This window comes from Ambystoma mexicanum, chromosome 2q (genome assembly GCF_040938575.1).
Source record: "Ambystoma mexicanum isolate Mex_15411 chromosome 2q, UKY_AmexF1_1, whole genome shotgun sequence".
NCBI classification, from domain to species: Eukaryota; Metazoa; Chordata; class Amphibia; order Caudata; family Ambystomatidae; genus Ambystoma; species Ambystoma mexicanum.
This window is the reverse complement of record NC_090924.1, coordinates 1,103,971,080-1,103,985,636: the sequence shown is the minus strand read 5'-3', so window position 1 is coordinate 1,103,985,636 and position 14,557 is coordinate 1,103,971,080.

Sequence of the window (14,557 nt, the reverse complement as noted above, 5' to 3'; positions counted from 1 at the left end):
CCACAAACACAAACACCATTGAACACATTACAAATGCAAATGCAGCAGTTGGAACAGTGGGACAGGAATATATTGCGACAAACACTGGTGCCCAGCGTAGGGTGAGTAACAGTTGTGGGAGGAAATCATTTCACAGGGACAGAGATGAGAATGTATCCACAATAGGACAGTTCACAGAGCAGCTTGATGTGCCCTGTACTATCAGTAACTCCCAACCCAGGTGAGGGATCCCGGGTGGGGAGGAAAATAGAAGACAGAACATTTTATTTTTTAGTAGACACAGGGGCAATGAAATCTTGTATCAAAGAAGGGAGGTTTCCAATGTCAGAAAATATGATGGACACATAAGGATTCTCTGGGACTATGACAAAGTGCTCATAACAGTAGGCGAGCATACATTGGCTGCCCCATTGTAATATTCCTGAAGGACACCAGTGAACCAATTATGGAGGGATTTAAAAAGAAAGATGAATATAACGATTTCATTCACTGGGAAAGGAATAATATGTTCGAAACCAGGTATTCATTGTGAATGTAAAGAAATTCCTACAAGCATTGCATGGCCAAACAGAACTGAGAGGAGCAACAATGACCACAGAAGTATTATTTTATAAAGTGCAGGTATTGATAGGATGGCACCCATGAATAAAAGACAAATTGTTGAGCTTGCATGTAGAGCTTTTATTCAGGGCAGAGGTGCCCAGAGATGTAGCAGAAGGAGAGGTTATTATGACACAGCTAGAGGCAGCAGTGGTGCGAGAGAACAGAGTGGTACTAAATGGCAGATGACAAAGGTGTTAGTTGACGCACAGTGATAGCACTTGACGATAGATGATGATTTATTTGATGACAATGATACAAATGATTGTTTATTTGTTTGTTTGTTTTTTCATTTATATTGTGCACCAGACCCAAAAGTATCAGGGTGCAGTGGTTACAGGAAGGCTCAAAGCTTAGGTTACAAGAATAGCTATTAAAAGAAGATGGCAACGTCAAACATAATCAGTACATGGTAGTTGCAAGCTATCACATATAGAACATAATGGTACACACAAAAATACTATACAAATATCGTAGTAGTAAGAACTTTAAAGCTATATACTATGTGGTAAGGAGGACAGGCATTAGTGGTCAGTGGTCTTGAGCCAGCTGATGCAGTTTAATCTAAAGTTTAGATACGATTGATACGCACAAAAGGAAGGCGGCAGGGAGTTCCAGAGTTGAGCAGCTTTGACAGGAAAGGTACTCCCCCCGATCTTCGATTGTTTAAATCTAGGAATGGTAATCCAGTTGGTATTAACTAAACGAGTGGGCCTAGTTGAAGTTCTTCTGTGGAATCTTTTAGTGAGATAACTGGGCACGGCATTGTTCAGAGCTTTTTGAGTAAGCGAGGCGGTTTTAGCCGGATTTTGACGTTGGGAGAAAGCCAGTTATTTTGTTGCCTAATCTCACAGATGTGCTCTCTCCTTGCTACGCTGAGGGCCGCTCTGAGGGTGGTATTTTGGAGAGTTTGATAATATGTTTGTTAGAGCCAATGTAGAGGGCGTTACAGTAGTCTAATTTGGACAGGATGAGGGCTCTAGCCAGAGTGATGCAGCTGTTATTGGATAGAAATGGCTTGCCAGCTCTGATGAGTTTGCATGTATAAGCAGTGGCAGATGCCATGGAATTTACTTTTTTGGTGAAGGTGGGGGTGGAATCGAGGTAGAAGCCTAAAGTCTTTACCTCATTGGTGACTTTAATGAGGTTACCGTTGATTATGAAGGAGGTATATTCGTGGCGTAGTTTTTTGAGATTAGTAGGGGTCCCCAGGATGATGAGCTCAGTTTTGTCATCATTCAGGCATAGGCCCTGAGTTGCCGTCCATGCCTGGATGATGAGATAGACACTATTCACCAAGGCCAAATCCTTGCCTTAATGCCCCAAGGCATAGTTGGTGTAGTTGATACCAAGATGGTCCAGATCATCAAAAAGGGGCTTAATGAATATGTTGTAGAGGGTGGGTGAGACACAAGATCCCTGAGGTTCTCAGCATGTAATAGGAATGGGGTCAGCAGCTACTGTGGGAGAGAAGACCCTCATATTCCTGTCACTAAGGAAAGATTCGATCCAGACTATGGCCTCCTTGGAAAAGTGCACAGCTGAGTCTGGAGGGCTGCATAGGACCTTGTGATCCACAAGGTCAAATGCAGCTGAAAGGTCAAGGAGGAGAAGGAGGGCTGATTTCCCATTGTCTCTGAGTTCATCGATTTGAGCCTTGAGGTCAATCAGTGTAGTTTCCGTTCCATGTTGTGGGCGGAAGCCTGATGGAAAGCTCCTAATAGGTGATCAAGTTCCAGATATTTTTGAATTTGTAGATATGCAACCTTATCTAGTATTTTAAGGAGAAAAGGTACTGTAGTAATGGGTCGGTAGTTAGTTGGAATCGCTGGGTCTAAGGTTTGTTTCTTTAACTGAGGGAGTACCCACGATTCTTTAAGGTTGTGTGGGATGGTACCTGATGTGAATGAGGTTGATGATCTTGGATATAAAGGGGGCCAGATCCCTTGCTGCATCCTTAATAGGTTGGGCTGGACATTGGTGACCCTGGCAATTAGAAGGTTTGAGTGATAGTATAACTTTTTCGACCTCCACAATAGAGAATTTTGAAAAGTTGAAGCGAGTAGGCAGGATGTGGGGGGATTCCGGTATGTTGTTAGGTGGCGTCAAAGTGGTAAGAGATGCTTTTTTATGTGCAATTTTTCCCTGTATGGTGGACATTTTATTGGCAAGTGCATGCTGAATGTCTTTGGTGCAGGGGATGATGGAGGTATTTTTTACATCTGCACTCCATGCCAGTTGGGAAATGTCTCTGATAATATTATTGGTTAAAAGGGTAACATCTGTTCTACAAGCAGACTTGGCAAGAGTACCCAGTGAATTATGGACTAATAGCTCCATGATGTAGGATTATTGAAAGGGATTGGAGCAGTGAAAATAAAATTTAAGAAAGGAGCATTTTTCCCTGAGTAAAACAGTACCCAATGCCGAGAAAGGCAGACAAAGGCATCTGTGAAACTATTGTCGCCCTGATGAAACAGGGGATAATAGTGACTTATGAATTGTTTTAAGGGTCCTGATCCAGTGCTGCCAATGGGGTCACACGTACCAGTTATGCAAGTAATGCAGGGACATAATGGTCATGTGGTGGGTGACATCGGGAATGGTGACATCATTGAGCATATCGCAGGTAGTCTAGAAATAGGTAATTAAGACAAAGAAGCTAGTGCAGTGCAGAAAGACGCACAGGGGAATGGAAAGAAGTGTGTGCAAATTGGTTAGTGCTGGGATAGAGGGCACAGTGTGGTTATGGGGGTGCGGGTCCTAGTGTCCTAGGGTGCAGTAGTGTAGGGGATTTTTGAGGATACTTATAAACATTAGTGAGTCCATCTTTTGAAGGCCCATGGTAGGAAAGCAGTTTTGTAAACAGCTCATAATAAAGGTGTGCAGGCTTTTGCGATTGCAAGATTCATTTTTGAATATTCAGCAGAAGCAGTGCACAGTAATGTTACAAGACTGAAGTTTCTCAGGAGACCGCAGTCCTTTCATAGTCTCTTTGTGAGATGCTTTTGAGGTCACATAGCTAGGCAACTGGGTATCCAAATAGAATTGGCAGGAAAAATGAAATAAAACGCAATTAATTGAAATATATTTACGTGGTTGGGTAGGGGTTTTAGAAGCATGCTTGGCAGTGCCATCTCAAGGTGCCATGTACAATCAGTACAAAGTAGGTTATCCATTTGTATACTGGGCAGTGCCAACCAATGGCTATCAAGTGTTTTTCAGCTGACCAGCACAATAACCTAATTGTGGGGCAGTTTGGGAAGGTTTGTGATGTCATGAGGGGCATTAATGTGATTTTGTTCTGAGAACTGATTCATCCAATAAGGGTTGTCTAAGGCATAGCACACTCTATGGGTCTGACGTAGTTCCAGCAATCAACTCCTGGGACCTGCCCCAAAAATGTAACTAAAATGTTGTATGGTAATTTTGTAATTCATCTATCAAAAATATAGCCACACTATGTGGTGACAAGCTCATTTAATTCTGTTCACTTATATGGGGACGTCTGAACCGTATCTCCCAGCTGTTTAAGTCTAATAAATCTGTCTTACTTCTTGCTTAGTTTACGCTCCATTTTTGATTACTTTTTGTTTCCTGGGATTACTTTTGACTGAGGACCCGTGGTACAGAATCCCCATGTAACTCGGCTTTGTACCCTGTGAAAGAATCAAAAGGAGGATCTTGGAGATTCCTACAGGATTTGCGCACCTTCTGGAGGCAGAATTTCCACTTGTGCCCAATCCGGCAAAAATGCTGGGTAACATACCACCTACTGCCACCCATTTTTCAGTGATTGATTTGAAGAACACTTTCTTTGCCATCCCCTTTTTGACAGTGTTTACTTATGAATCAAACAGACTACAACACACAAGACTCCCACAGGGGTAGTGTGAATTCCCTAGTGCGGTTAATAGGGTGCTGCAAATGGATCTGTGTAATTTATAGACCCCCAGTACCATCCTACAAAATGTAGATGACCTGTTAGAGTGTACACCACAAAAGACAAGTGCAGGACACACTGAGTGACGTTATTGACACTATTGGCTGAAAAGGGATACAACGTGGACAAGGAGAAATCGCAGTATTGTCAGGAAGAAGTACTATATTTGTTCCAGTTAATATCAAAAGGAGGGAGAAAGGTGACACCTGAAAGAGCAGAGGCAATATGTAATAGACCACGACCAGAGATAGTACAAAATTTGCAGTAATTTCAGGGGCTATGTAATTACTGCCATGTTTAGGTCTTTGATTACAGCACGTATGTTCAGCCCCTGCTAGAAGGACTAAAAGAAGCAAAGAAAGAAAACAGTACCATTTTGTGGACAGGTAAGTGGACAGATGTATTTGACGAACTGAAAAAAGCAATAAGTACAGCTCCCATGTAGGGAATGCCAAATTACTAAAAAGATTTGTACCTGCTCTCACATTCAAATGGGTATGTGATGATGGCTGTCCTCACACAAAAGACTTCAATGGGACACAAACCATTAGCATATTACAGGGATTCTGTATCCGGTGATGAGAGGCCATTATCCATGTTAACAAGCACCAGCTGCAGTGGCATTTGCGATCGAAAAGTGTTCCACAATAACAATGGGCTGTTCAGTTAGAATGTGCGTGGAATACATACTTTTTGGCCTTCTTGAGAAGCCAAAATCCACGCTCACCACAAAGCCGTTTTCAGGATATGAGGTTATATTGCCCAACCCATTGATTAAAATTGTTAGATGCTGCACAGTGAACCATGCAACATTTATTTCTGAACCAGTGGAGGTAGGAGATTGGGCACATGATTGTACCACATACGCTAAAATACACAAGGGCATCCTCTATTTTAAGGTGATTGCACTAGAGAGGGCAGAGGTGTTCTTTGTTGATGGGTCATCGAATGTAGATCAGAGCATGGGATTAAGACATTTAGGTACATCAGTGGTCAAAAAGAAAGGGGAGGATTTTGAGGCAGTACATACATTGAGATATACAATGACATCCCCCATTTTAAGGAGATTGCTCTAGAGAAAGAGAGGTGGTCTTCGTTGAAGAGTCATCGACGATAGATCAGAGCACAGGATTGAAACATTCAGGTGCAGCTGTGGTAAAAAAGAAAGGTGAGGATTTTGAAGCAGTAGAAAGTGTGAGGTTACCCGGACATTTTTCAGCACAGGTGGTAGAGTAAGTGGCGATGAAAATTGCATTCAGACAACATGAGGATCAAGTACTGAAGATATTTTCAGATTCTGCCTACGTGGCATCCACAGTACATTCAGGATTGGCACAGTGGAAAATGAGGCGTTTTCAGTGCACAGATGGCACTCGAGTACAGCATGCTGCATAATTAAAAAAATTGATTGAGTTGCTGGACTACCCAAGGGGGGTTTCCATGGTGACGTTCGCAGCCCATACTAATGGCATAGATTTGATTTCCATAGATTGATCTCCATAGAATTTGTTATTATTGCCCCATCTAGACACATTTTTGCAAATTTCTTTTCAACAAGCTCAGCCTCTGCTTTTTGTGCCTGCTTTAGCCATGCAAGTACCCTGGCACATTCTATTATTCCATGGAGTATAACCTATTGCTGCTACCCTACCCGTATCTTCTTCCATACCTTACCTCTCTCATTGATACCTCCTCTGTACATTCTTGCTTTCCTGCTGCCCTTAAGCATGCACTTATTCTTCCTATCCTGACAAACCTTCCCTTGACTCATCTTCTGCTAATTTCCACCCTATTTTTCTTCTACCCTTCCTTTCTAAAATTCTTGAATGGGCTGCATATACCCAGATAACCCGTTATCTGAATCTTCACTGTCTCCTCCCTCCTTTGCAGTCTGGTTATCCTCCATCTCATTCTACAGAATTTACACTCCTCCGTGCTTCAAATTCTCTCCTCACAGCCTGCCTCTCTAAACTTTCTTCTATTCCTATTCTCCTCGATCTGTCTGCGGCATTTGACAATGTGGATCACTCTCTCCTTATTTCCTCTATTTCCACCTTAGTTATCTCGGGGTCTACTCTCAGATGGTTCCATTCTTAACTTTCGCAACTGACCTATTCCATTACCTGGGCTGGACACTCTTCTCCCTCAATCCCTCTTCTGTATGGTGTCCCTCAAGGCTCAAGGCTCGTTACTCGGACCTCTCCTTTTCTCCCTTTACACTGCTCCCTGTCTATCCTTATCTCTTCCTTCCACCTCTCTTTTATAAGCCGATAACACCCACATCTATCTCTCCTTTTCTTCCTTTGATTCTGCCTTTCACTCTACTGTTTCAAACTGTCTTTTAGCTGTCCAGAACTAAATGTCCTCTCATTTCTTACATCTTAATCCCTCAAAAACTGAGGTTCTGTTCTTTCCTGCCCCTGCTATTTATCCCTACTTCCCCTTCGCTCTCCTTTCCCCATCCTCCCTCCCCTTTTCACTATCAGTGTGCAACTTGGGCGTTATCTTTGGCTATTGTTCATCTTTGTTGCTTGGTCTCCCTGCCTCCCACCTTTCTCCTCATCTTTCTATTTACAATTCCTCTATTCTTCGTCTTTCCTCCTTACCCCTGATCCTCCATCACACCCTCCCTACTCTCAATTTCATTACTTGCTTTTGAATCTCGTCTTCGTATCACTTTCTCTCGATTGTTTTTGTATGCAGTAATGGTTTGACCCTCCCTATCTCTCTGCCCAACTCTCGTTCTATGTCCCCTCCCACTCATTACGATCACATAATCTGTTTCTTTTAACTGTTTCTAAGTCTCCTTGTGCTTTGTGTTGTTTCTGCTCTATCACTCTTCTGGCTCCTAAACACAGGAAAGCTCTTCCACTTTCACTTTGTTCCACCTCACCTCTTTGCATCTTTACATCTTTCAAACAAACCTCATACTCTACCTTCTAGCTTCTCTTGTCTCTTAAATTCTTTGTTCTCTCTCCTCTGATGCAACATATACTTATGCTAAATATTTATCAGTGTGAATTGTACTGTTTTTTGGATACTCTTTTATTGTTCAACGCCTTTGATGAAAGACGCTTTATGGATCTAATACATACAAATACAAAGGAAAACTGATTTACATCCGATTTCGCTGGAGCTTTCCCCATCTCTCCCTTACTATCCGTGGCACATCCTATGATTCCATGGAGTAATACCTATCACTGCTACTGGAGCGGGAGGTAGGGTGGCTAAACCCTACTCTCCTTACTCGACACCCGACTCCTCTTTCTCTTCATCTTCTATTTCAGCTACCGGATCCCGCGATCCTTCTATAGGCGAGGAAGCATACTCAACACTACCACAGGGTGCCATCTCCCATCCTCCCTGCTCAACCTCTGTACCTGTGGCAGTCTCCTCATCCTCATGTCCACCTCAACCCTTCTGATAACTTGTTTATCGAGCATCTCAAGAACCTGCCCATGCCTCCACCTTCCTTCTTCTACGGCCTTTGTCTTTAATCCTTTTCCCGCGCTTGATCTCCTTGTTGCTGTAGCAGCACTACCTATTCCTCTGCTAGCCTCAGTGCTTCCTTCATATTTTCCCCCTCCTGTGCCACTACTACTTCCTGCAGCCTATCCTCTATCCCAACAGAGAAAGGCCTGACCTCCTCCTTCTACCTCGTTCCTGATCCTCTGTCCGCACTCCTAGCTGCTGGTCTCACCCTTTCTCACTCCTCCACCCTTAATCTATCTGCAAATCTAGCAGTCAGGGGAGTTACTCACTTGCCGCTCTCTGTTTGTAAACCTCTCTGCAACCTTAACCTTTGAATGAGTTACATTCCCATTTCCTTCAACATCCCAATTTCTAGGAACCACAACTGCACTACCTGTGTCTGTTTTGCAGCCACTGGAGTAGCCGCTGGGAAAAATTAAGGTACGAACACATGGTCTGCATACCCTTCTGCGGGTGATAAAGGATAGTTCCCATATGGGGGTGGTGCAGAAGGAATTCCAGCACCCTCCTTTTTTGGTAATTTTTAGTCCGTCTTCCCTGTTTCTAAGAATATGGTCCATCCTGCCTTTTTCCTACATGTGCCAGAGTTTTGAGATATTTTGCCATTTCTCCAATTCCGAGCCCCTATGCTTCGTAGTCAAGAAGATATGTAAATTCTCCAATATCTCTGTATCATAGCTTCCCTCGAAAGGGCAAAACTGTATCATTTGACCCTTATTTTCCCCATAACCATTCTCCATGATACTTTATGATTTTCACCTTATAGCTTTAATTTTAAAAAAAAAGAAGAAATTATTCCACAACATTTTTTTAACTGAATATCATAGGTTTTTATTAGTGCAACTTAATCACAATGTCCCTTTAACAACGTTTTTTCATTGAGTTTCATAGGTTTTTATTAGTGCAACTTAACCACAACATACCTTTCACAAAGATTATTCTGTGAATGTCATGTTTCTATGAATGTAAATGTTTCATGATGTTACATCACTGTATATTACTTAAAAATTCCTCTTTTAAGATATTTCAAAGAATTGTAAACATCCTTTAAGAAACATATTTTTTGCAATGCATACTGATGTGTGTCATTATCAGCAGGGCATGCTGGGGATGCAAGTCATTTTTGAATTGTTTAGGGCATGAGGCTCAACCATGATCCCAGCAAAACAAAACCACCCCCATTATACAGTGCACCTACCCTGCATCGTAGTTCAGTGTCCACTATACTCTCATAATGTGACCAATGTCCAGTGCTCATGGCTTGCAGCCATGGCCAGTCCCCACAATCCGGGGAGTATGGGCTTTGGCAATGCTGCATTCCCCAATAGGAAAATCAGAGTAGACCTTTGTCCTTGCCGAGGGCCAGGCCCAATGCCCAGGCAGCAAAGGTATGTCACTATTTTGTGTACTTACTTTTTGACTCTTTCAAAAAAGTAAAACACAGGACAGATTTGCAAAAGCATGTTTTCAAGGCTTTGCTGATGCTCCTAGGGCAGGTTTGCTGCAATCCCGCCCAACACTGCAGTCGCTAGCAGAATTTTTGTTTACCTTTCAAACTTAGGGCTTTGGCCATGTCGCATGGCCCAATAAGTAAATCAGAGTTGGCATTTGTCCTTGCTGAGGGCCAGGCCCTTTGCCCAGACATCAAAATGATATCACAATTTTGAATACTTACATTTTGACACTTTAGAAAAAAGTAAAACACAGGACAAATATGCAAAGCCATGCTTTGAGATCCTTGCTGATGCTCCTCGCAAATGTTTTCTGCAATCCTGTCCAGTACTTCAGGCTGTAGCCACGAGCAGATTTTCTTTTTCCCATTCAAACCTATCCCTATTTTGAAAAGCTTTACCACATAGATGGTCCATGGTGGCAATGCCCACTATAACCCCACTGCCAGCCCCCCGTGGCTATGGCCAGTAGCCAGATTGTCCGGGTCATGGTGTCATGGCCTTGGGCCATGACCCGGACAATTTGGCCACTGCCCATGGCCACAGGCTATCTCTCAATCACCAAAGGTATATCGCTATCATTTGTACCTACATTATGACACTTAAAAAAAATAAAACACAGACGCATTTACAAAACCATGCTTTCGGTCCTTGCCAATCCTACTTGCACGAGTTTGCTGCAAAATCCCCATGTTTTATTTTTTGAAAAGTGTAAAAATGTATGTACAAAAAATTGTCATATAACTTAGCCCCTAATTGGCAAAATCCATTCAGACTTTGCACAAACATTCAAAGGTGGGTCTATAATCTTTCTGAAAACATTTGTGTAGATGTGTCAAACGGCAACAAAGTTATAAACCATCTATAAATGTTGAGACCCCCCTCTAATTTTGCCCCCTCTTGAAAAAATGCCACCAAACTTTGCAAAAATATTCAAATGTGGTTCTAAAATCATTTAACAAACTTTTGTGCAGATTCGTCAATGAGCACCAAATTTATGAGCCTTTCAAATATTTCGGGACCACCCTCTAATTTTGTATCCTCTTGGCAAAACAGCACCAAACTGTGCATACCCATTCAGATTCAGGCCGACAATGATATTGCGAATTTTCATGCAGTTTCATTGAGTGGTGCCAAGGTCATAAGCCATCCAAGAACTGCTTTTGAATAACCCTGTAATGGAGAAATATGCTGTGTTGTCCCTTAACAGCTGAGATGTTCGCAAACATCACAGGAAGGTTCTGGAACATCTGAGTTGTTCGTGGACATCGGAGAAAAAAACACCTGATGTTTTGCTTTTTATGGTCATATCCCATTCCATCCTCATCACCCCTCACCTCCCCAAAGATAGTTTCATTTTGTTTGACAAGTGCAATGTTGTGTTTTTTAATATGTTTTTACCGCGATGTCCGTGGACTACGGGCACTGTTCACGAATCCAACATGATGCCAGTTACAAACGTTTTGACCCACCTCATGGTTTTAAGCGACCAATCAGCGGGCGCGTACAATGTCCACGAACATCACGCTGCTCACTGACTGGTCCAGAGGCATCTGCGGACCCCAAATCAGGAAGTGAGTCCACACACCGGGCCCAGATATCACTAATGTTTTTTACCTACTTTTTGGCCATTAAAAAAAAATTACTGGATGGATTTACACCACATTCAAAGAAGCACGCTTTTGGGATCAAGCCACTGCTTCTGGCACAAATTTGATGAAAATCCATCTAGCCGTTTGGGCTGTTGGCACAAGCAACATTTCTTTTCTATTGGGTCTATGAGGATGTCCACACATTTTGGAACCCCCTATAACTTGGCCCCCCATGGACAAAACCCCCCAAACTTCACAAAATAATTTTGAGGGAGCCGTGTACTTTTTTTGCAAAGTGTGGTGAAGATTCATCCAGGTAGGGTCACTACCGCAGGCCCTGTAATATCCCTGTAGCATGTATCTCGACTCTGGGGCAACGTGCTTGCTTTAGAAGCAAGGCGACAGGGAGCAATACAGCTTCGATCCCCGGGTCCGCGCTTAGAAACCTCTGGGTATTAAGCGCGTTATTAACAACATATCATTACATATATATGTTTTATCAATGTTATTCCTTTGTTACTGCAGGATCTAAGGACAGGCTCCCCTCTGCATGCACATTGAAACCCTCTCTGTCTCCCAGTTTCCATGTGTTTCAGAGCACCCCATGTGTAGATCGTGTTTAGTTGCATTTGCAATTTCATCATTGTATCTTTTTACGCGCATCCAATTCTAATATGTATCAGATCGAAACAACAGTACCACTAAAAAATAACATATCCCATTCACAATTAACTATGCTCGATACATATGACATTGTGTCATCGTGCCCATTTCGCTGCTGTTAGGACTGATTTTCTATACTGGTGTACAGATGTATAGAATGCCAACATATAGTGTGACAGGAACAACTCTGAGAAGCTGTAGCCAAACCAGTTTTGGTAGCAGGGACAGGCGGTCTAGGCTAAGTTCTTCAGAGGTGGTGAGCTTGTAAGGGGTCCACAATGAGATCACACAATGGGAATCACAGATAACACTTAGACAGGATGTATACAAATTCAGTTATTTTTTTAATGGCCAAACACACATTATGAAAAATGACGACTAGCAAGTAGAGTTATAAAAACAAGACTAAATACATCTATACATTCACTTTGTTATAGGGCGGACTACACATCAGAAACTCCTGCAAAGGAAAGGTTAGAATACTATTATGCACACAAGGTCCACAGAGATGATCCCTAACTAAAATTGTCTATCCCTAAATTGTCTGCAGCCTTTTGCCCAATAGTTCAGGTAAAAAATTCACAGAAGTTATGAAACAGGAATAAATGAAGGTAGGGTCTCTGGAGTCCAGTGAAGGGTTCTTATGGTTAGGGTACAAGTTAGACTAATGCCCAAAAGTAGCCCCAACAGTCAGATGTCTTGCGCAAGCAAGCAATGGCAAAGCAAATAATGTTAGAATTAAGTATTATTATTATAAACCCATTGACTTATAATGGGAGTATAGGGGTAGTTAAGAAGCTCTGTGAATTACCCCCGTACTCTGATCCTTCCGCAGACTTGACAGGACAAAGGAAGATGGTCCGACTTTGATTTTCTCGCCGAAAGTCGCAGTCCTCGATTCACAGGTTTGAGCTGATCCCTGGTTGGTGTCTTTCACTGTTGCAAGGACTCTCGATGGAAGAATGCAGGAGAACCCGATTCAGGGCCCCTCTCAGGACTGGACTCGGGTCAGGTAAGCCATTTAGGATGGTGATCACTGCAGCACGGCGATGCAAAACGGACTCTGTAGCCAAGGTCGGACTTTCCCTCCTATTTCATGTTCCCTCGATGCTGGGACGCTGGCATGTCGCAAAGATTAGCCTCATAGGGCCAGCTGAGGACCTCCCAAGTTTCAGGCTGTCACTCGGAACAGTGACACCGACAGCATGGTAGCCCAAATACAAATCTGGACAGCCAGAGGGCGGTTAACGGGCACTTCCGAAGGCTTCCTTTGGCAGGGCACCCAACAGACATCAGGAATGGATGGTCCCTCCACTCCAAGGTTCACAGCTCATTCACAGGCCTGCTAAAGATCACAAGCAAGACAGGGCTCCTCCAGAACAGCAGCATACGTTGGTTGGCATGCCTCCTTCAGTCACGTTTCAGGTTTCTTTGCGAGTCTCACAACTGGACAGAATACTTCCGGTTTCTCATGGATCTCTGAAGAATGGGTGCAGGGGTCCTCTTCCTATCCTAAAAGCCAAGTTAGAGCTAAAAGTCCCACTAGCCAATAGCAGGATTAGCCCACACACACACCCCTGCAGTGGTTTAATCAGGGCCACTGGTGGGAACATGCATGCATACCACCCATACATACTGAAAACATTGTGGATTGGGACCAGACATTCCCAGCCCACATCCTGCTAGCAAGCACAAACAGCCCTCCAGTAGCCCGTCAATAACTTCTTCTTTCCCGGGCACTAGAAGTCCTTATAAGGATTTTCCTAGCCTCTCATGCCAGGAAGAAGGCTAAAGAACAAGATGACAAAAGGACAAGCAAAAAATCTCGTGGCACGGCCATGTTTGACCAGTAGCCATAGTTAGTAGCCAAACACGGTAAACGCAGTAAGGCTAAAATTAAAATTCCCAGAAAGTGGGAAAAATTCACTGCTGCCACCTGCTTATTCTTTTAGCACACCTACAGTAACCAATAATCCTCTGAGTGTTAGTCTAGGCCAAAACAAAAATGCTCCCCCATTGTACTGCAGGTTAAGCTGCTGTGCACAATGATAGAAAGTTACCACAAGTGATACAAAAGTAACCAAAAGTAGTAACACCGTAGCACGACCAAATGAAACAAGGTCTCCCAGTACTGACAGCCTGAAGGACATGTCAGATTTCCCATGACATATGAGCAAAATCCAGTGCAGTGAATCTTAAGGCTTCAATGTACCGTAAAAAGTACAGGTCAGATTTTACAAAAGCAAAACGCTTGGGGGTTCCATAAAGATGTAAGGAAAGGTGCAGTAAAGAGAAACCTTTCCCAACATGAAACCGCCCCTTAACCCCCCAGACCAAGGGACAGGGGAACTAATCCACCCCTGGATGGGTCCTTTGTTCCAGTCAGTTATACCGGTTGTACAGCCCATCAAATTTATTTGTACATTTCTTCATTGGCATTTTGTCATGGTACATGAGCATGATGGTATTTATTCGTAAGTATAGAGAGAAGAAATTGAAAAGAGAAAAGAAAGAAGGGTACAACAATAGCATAAACAACAATAACTGTCTCCGTATGTTGACTGTGTGTTTCGGTGTGAGCTACCTCAGCATAGGAAGGAATACTGGGGAGCAGGGGGGATAGGACCAGGCTACAGGTAATGTTACAAGGCATTTCTGCTCGAGTGGTCTCATAATTAGCAGGTCGTTGCTGCAGCCTGTGGGGCACTCATGGGGGCTTATCATCTGAGGGATGGAACATGGTCCATGTCAGTTTCTTCCATGCGTCAAGGGCCCCGCTCGCGCAGTCCGTGGATCTGCCAATGCTGTCTTCCCAA